Source organism: Girardinichthys multiradiatus, chromosome 5 (assembly GCF_021462225.1).
Source record: "Girardinichthys multiradiatus isolate DD_20200921_A chromosome 5, DD_fGirMul_XY1, whole genome shotgun sequence".
Taxonomy (NCBI): domain Eukaryota; kingdom Metazoa; phylum Chordata; class Actinopteri; order Cyprinodontiformes; family Goodeidae; genus Girardinichthys; species Girardinichthys multiradiatus.
Genome location: NC_061798.1, coordinates 3554139 through 3560459, shown reverse-complemented (window position 1 = coordinate 3560459; position 6321 = coordinate 3554139). Strand labels below are relative to the sequence as shown.

Here is a 6321-nt window from a genome sequence, read left to right as displayed (position 1 = left end):
TAGTCCAGAGGTGATGGAATGGCTAAGGTTTGAGGAGGAAGGAAATTGGTTACAAAAACCTTCATGCAGGCTGATGCTATTGTGATACTTTTAAACGGATCCACACTTGTCTCCTTAAAGAACTCGTCTCTGAATTTTAAGCATCCTTGAAAAAGAATTTCAACGTCATTTTTACAATAACGAATAGCTTCTTTCTTAAAGTCAAAGACCTCTTTGCTCGCTTCTGTGTACCAGCTGCTAAACACCTGTTGTTCTTGAAGACTCATGCGTTCTACAGCGTAGCAGGATGGAGGAGGAAAAGCCCCTACATACTGGAGATGTTGTTCAGAGGAAAATAGGTGGGGGAAAAAACCCTTGCTTTGATCGGTAAAGCCTAACGCTTTCGGCATGGCACTAAGCTTCATGCACATGAAGGACAGGCTATCAATGTATTTTAACCTGTAATCAGGGTCGGTTAAACAGAGAACTTTACTCCCTACCATGACGATATGTGGTTTAATGCCTAACTGCAGCATTGCTGTGAGAATCAGGTAACCATCGTACCCCCGCGCATTGTGCGCTATTAAGGTGTAACCTTTGTACATTGGCCTCCTGAAATGCAGGAGAAATTTTTGGGTGCAATTCAGTCCATAAGCGTACCATTCATCACCTTTCAACGTTTTAGCACAGACCAGAAAGGGGGTATGCACGCCGCTGTCATTGACGAAGCATTCGAAATCATAAAAAATCAGTTTATCATCAAGCTGATTAATTGCACTGCAAGGCAGAATGTAACACTTATGATCATCGCATGTAATGTCTAGGCTGGGGGGTACATTTTCACCGCAAATACTGCATTTTACATTACACACGTGTGGTTTATTCGGTTTACTGATTGGAATAACGTATATCCGTTTGCATACTTTACACAGTTTTACCAATTCACAGTCACTCATAGGCCTTTCAGCACTATTTCTGATGCGCGGTTCCCTGTGTCTGCTGAAACATGAAGAATTACGACAGATTCTTTGACAGCCTGCACAGCTTACAGGATTGCTAATCTCTTGCATACATTTATATGTTCGACACACTGGACAATAACCTTCACAATGGTGTGTATTGGCATTCTGATAGCTGGCGTAACAGTAATTACAAATATATCTGCACCCCATAAAACCTTTGAGATTTTTTATCCCATAGTAATGACCTTGAAATAACAGCAAAAACAGAGGGTTTGAACGATCGGGGAAACTGGTCTCAAATTTACACAGAGCAGTAGAGCCCGTGGTTCTGTGAAACACTACAATTTTTCTCTTCAGAATGGTTTCAAATTTACCAATATCACTAAAAGTAACTGCTGTTTGCTCATCGAGGCCTGCCTGATGCTGCCATCTCCTCCCCAGTTCTACAGCACGGTGATCAGTGAGCTCAGGGTCAGAGACGTGTGCGAGGCTGATTGCAAAACATAACTGATTACCGGTATTGTTTATAATATACAAATGACGCATTTTCTTATTAAACAGTTCACAGTCTAACGTTCCTGCAGCTTTACGCTTAGAACCTCCTGCTGGGTCATTAACAACCTGAAGAACAAATTCCATGTTATTATCTACAGGTATATTTGCATTCGATTGTACTAAATCGTCGAGGAAGTTTTCGAAAGCAGGCAGGATCATATTTCCATCATCTGTAACAGTAAATGTGATGTGACGATTGAGATTTTCACCCACTAATTCCAGCTGCACAACGTCGTTACGTCTGGTTAACGATCTCGCAGCGTCGGCTAATTCAATTATAATACGCATGATGTCTGTATAGAATGCTGCTAAATCTGGAACGTCACTTGGACAGGGCGGCGGTATGGTAAAAGGTCTCCTTATTTCATGGTTATTAAAATGTTCACGTTCAACCACAGCTGGAGGATCTCGCTCTATTTGATTAGAACTAACCGCTACTCCCGTATTAAAATTACCCCCGTGATGATCTGCGGAGTGTGACGTAGAGGGGGTATGATCATTTTCCTCAATGCTGCTGCTGCTGTGTGGAGACGGTTCGCTGTTCAAATCGGAAAGAGCCTGATTGATTACGTTTAAAACGTCACAGTGCCGATCTGCGGCGTGTGCAGGTGGATCATTTTCCTCAATGCTGCTGTGTGGAGACGGTTCGCTGTTCAAATCGGAAAGAGCCTGATTGATTACGTTTAAAACGTCACCGTGCTGATGTTCATTTATTAAATTTTCACTGTTAGCAGGAGATGCATTAACGGGGATTTCGTTAAGTTCATTAACTAAATTTCTTATTTCATCCAGGGCAAGTCTGATTACTTGATCAGAAATAACTGCTACGTCCGTATTAAAATGACCCCCGTGCCGATCTGCGGAGTGTGTCGTAGAGGGGTTATGATCATTTTGCTCAATGCTGTGTGGAGACGGTGTGCTATTTTCTTCTGCATTAACGGGAATTTCGTTAAGTTCATTAACTAAATTTCTTATTTCATCCAGGGCAAGTCTGATTCGGTTATCCATTTTCTATGAACATAAGAAACGAAAATAAAAAAAAACTAACCTACAGAAAAAAAAATAAAAAAACACAGTGATCAGTTCAGTTTAAAATCACCTTGATGTCACCAAAATGCTTCTTTAACAGAATCTGACATGCAGCCAGAAGCGTTAACGAAGAGGCCTTATTACGAAGATCCCGTGAGACTGTAGAGACTGTCTTCCTGCGCTGTCCAGGTCTCGATGAAATCTGTTCCACCATCAACGTCGCCTCTGGAAAAGATAAAGAAAAAAAATAAATAAAAAGATAATATATATATATATATATATATATATATTGAAATAATCACATTAAAGCTGAAAAAAAAAAAAAAAGGGGAATTAAAATTAATTCAGTATGTATGTATGAATTAAAACGTACCGTTCATTAATCCACTCACTAGCGTTGCTCTGCTTTGTAGCGCAAAGAGTCGCTGTCTTTTGGCCGGGGTTAAATATTCTGTAAAAACAGAAGACAATAAAAAGTTATCTTACGCTGCGCAGCACAGCGTTCATAAATAAAACGAAAATAGTTTTTAAAATACACAAGTTTTTTTTTTAATCTTACTCCGATTCTTTGCGGTAAAACCTGCAGATTTCACTTCTTGTTGGACTGAAACTGTGCCGTTCTGCTGAAAGCTGTCTTGATCTTTGAAAAGCGACCTTCTGGTGGGCGGATTTAATGTGGCATCTTTGGATGTATCTGTAAACAGGTTTATATGACATTTTTATTGAACTATGCTTAAAATACATATATATATATATATATATATATATATTGTTTTTATTTAATTTTTATTTCCTTACCTTGCTCCTGCTCGACAACTATGTCTTCCACAGAGCTCTCAGTCGAATCTGTAAACAGTTTTATCTGAGGTTTAAAACAAAAGTCTCTAATAACACATAAATAAAATACATTCACTCTCAAAGAAAAACAGTTAGTTCTTAGGACTTACTTTCTGGAGGTGCCGGTAACTTATCCGGTGTGTCTTCAGGGGAAATGATGATAATTGGCGGAGGAGTATTCAAAGAATCTGTCGTAATTTCTGTGTTAGAAGAAAGTTCAGATGTAGTTGCGAGTTTTTCTTGTTTGGAGATAATTCGCCTTCTCAATTTAGAGTGTCTATTCCAGCCGCTAAATCCTCCAACTTGATCATTCGGGTTTACCTCTCTCATCAAATCTATAAATTGAAACATTGTCAAGGGTTAACTATAATATATATATATATATATATATATTATTGCATTTAACATTTACTTACCATAATCTGATTGTGTCAAGATGAAATCATCAAGGTCATCAGCGGTGGGTTCTATGACAAAGAAACAAAAAAAAAAAATATATATATATATATATATATATATATATATAAACAATATATATAAACAAAAAATTGAGAACATTCACATGCATTTAATGATACTTACTTACTTACTTACGTTTTAAGATGTCATTGTGCTTTTGTGAATTATCAGAAGAAGAAGCCACAATTTCCGGGTTTCCTGAAATATTTACCGACATTTTTTCTTGTCAGTACTGGTATTTTTCAATGTAACAAGTGTTATGGTTCAAAGACATTCAGCATTTGAAGACCCTGACACTGAGGTTAGCCAGTGAAACAGAGCCCCCAACATTTACACACAGTATTTTATACCAGAACATGACAGTGTTATCTCAACTGCAAAGACTATGTTTTTAAGACCAAAACCCTTCTTGAGTTCAAAGGTGATATGTTATCTAAGAAACAGACGTAACTGCCCCTTCCTGACATCGCCCCTAACAGTTGTAACCCCCTGTAACTCTAAGATGAAAAAGTAAAAATGTTTTTTAGAAAAGCTACAGGTAACTTAAATTATCATTCCTTTTTCCTAAAATGGAGTCTCTCATGATTCAAAAACAAACACATCATTGGTAGTCAATTTGTAACTTGGAAACAGTATACTGATGTTCTTTTTTTTTTCTGTTAATCTGATATTCGTCTTACCTATTTCAGCTGCCTATGTTTTTAAGACCAAAACCCTTCTTGAGTTCAAAGGTGATATGTTATCTAAGAAACAGACGTAACTGCCCCTTTCCTGACATCGCCCCTAACAGTTGTAACCCCCTGTAACTCTAAGATGAAAAAGTAAAAATGTTTTTTAGAAAAGCTACAGGTAACTTAAATTATCATTCCTTTTTCCTAAAATGGAGTCTCTCATGATTCAAAAACAAACACATCATTGCTAGTCAATTTGTAACTTGGAAACAGTATACTGATGTTCTTTTTTTTTTCTGTTAATCTGATATTCGTCTTACCTATTTTCAGCTGCTTTTCCAGTATGTTGACGCAGAAGCTGAAGGTTTTTCTCGTTCCATCGATGTAGTGAAGCACAATTTTTTTTTATTTACTTTTTTAGGTCTTTTCTATTTTGAACGGATTTAGACTGGCTCATATATTCAACAAATAGGTCCTGCTGTAAAGCAAAAATTAACTTACAATTCTGTCAGGTTACACAGTTCCTTTATTAGGATTTCATGTGATAGGTCAACATTAAGTTGATTATACCTTTAAAAATATAAAAGGATGCATGTCTTTTTTTTTGTTGTTTTGTTTTTTAGATGTATTAACGCCTGAAAAAAACATACAGATTATTAATAACACCCTTAAACACACCCCTGTGTGTTTTAATTGGCTCATTTAAGGCCTTCCCCGTAACACCCTTAAACACACCCCTGTGTTTTAATTGACTCATTTAAGGTATCGCCCCTAATGACGACAACCAATCAACATCCACTGTTACGCCCCTTGGACACACCCCCTGCCCACATGGCAACCACATGGCGCCCATATGCCCCCCACCGGAAGTCCCGCCCTCACCGGAAGTCCCGCCCACCTGTCAAAATGTTTGATGGAAGGGTGCACTTAAATTCTCTATCCACTCCTGTCAGTTGTTAAAGATTTGGGAAGGGACGATTTTGGTGATTTCTAAAATCCCCATCGGCAGATTACTTTGGTCGTGTTGAAAATGTAATAAATAATAATAATTGTTTTGCAGCTTAAATAAATATTTATAATTGTGTGAACCTTTACAGGTACAAACACCAAGATTAAAACTATATTTAAAGGGATATTACAAGTGGGGTTTTGAGGAGCGTTTATGAGCTGGTAAAATCTTATCTCTGGAATTTTACAATCTCCACCTTAAGTAATACAGTTCAGTTTTCCTCTGAAGCTAAAATTAACAGCTGTTCTGTACAAGGGAAATTTCAAAGAAGATTGTTATAATTTTACAACAAATCCAGTCTCAAATATGCTACAGGATTTCATGCTAACTCTGTTTTATTAACATTTAAACTGCTGTCATGCTTGCATCAAATTATTTACAAGATGTTTTTGGTTATTGTCACAAAAATAAAATGATTATCAGCATAACATGAGTCATGCATGCCCACATCATGCATGTGTAATCATGTTGAGGAGGTGCTAGTGTATTTTTAGTGTACATCTTTAACTACAGGTAACAAAAACCTTAAGAGACTAATAATCCTAATCTACTGATTATGATCTGGAAGATCAGATAATCGTCCATGTGTTTCTTTCCTTTAATAGTGCACATACTTTTTTATATAAGGAAACATTTTACGTAGCCAAACAAGTAAAATTATTAAGTGTTTTTCTTTACATTGATATTCCAAATCCAGTGGGGGCAGGGGCGTCAGTCAGTGGGTGATAAACCCGGATCAGACCATCACAGAGACAAACAGGCCAAGCAACCATGTTCACACACACAGTCAGACACATTTAGAGGGACCAATCAAAATAAC

At 37.3% G+C, this 6321-nt stretch overlaps 1 long non-coding RNA gene across 1 annotated transcript; it reads right to left on the bottom strand.

The window, feature by feature from the left end:
* Positions 1-3517: 3517 nt before the first annotated feature.
* LOC124867954 lies at positions 3518-3969 on the bottom strand. The gene is made up of 3 exons (XR_007038186.1): positions 3957-3969; positions 3779-3829; positions 3518-3697 (listed from the first exon to the last, which is right to left on the bottom strand). It is a non-coding gene; the product is annotated as an uncharacterized LOC124867954 (long non-coding RNA).
* Positions 3970-6321: the final 2352 nt, after the last annotated feature.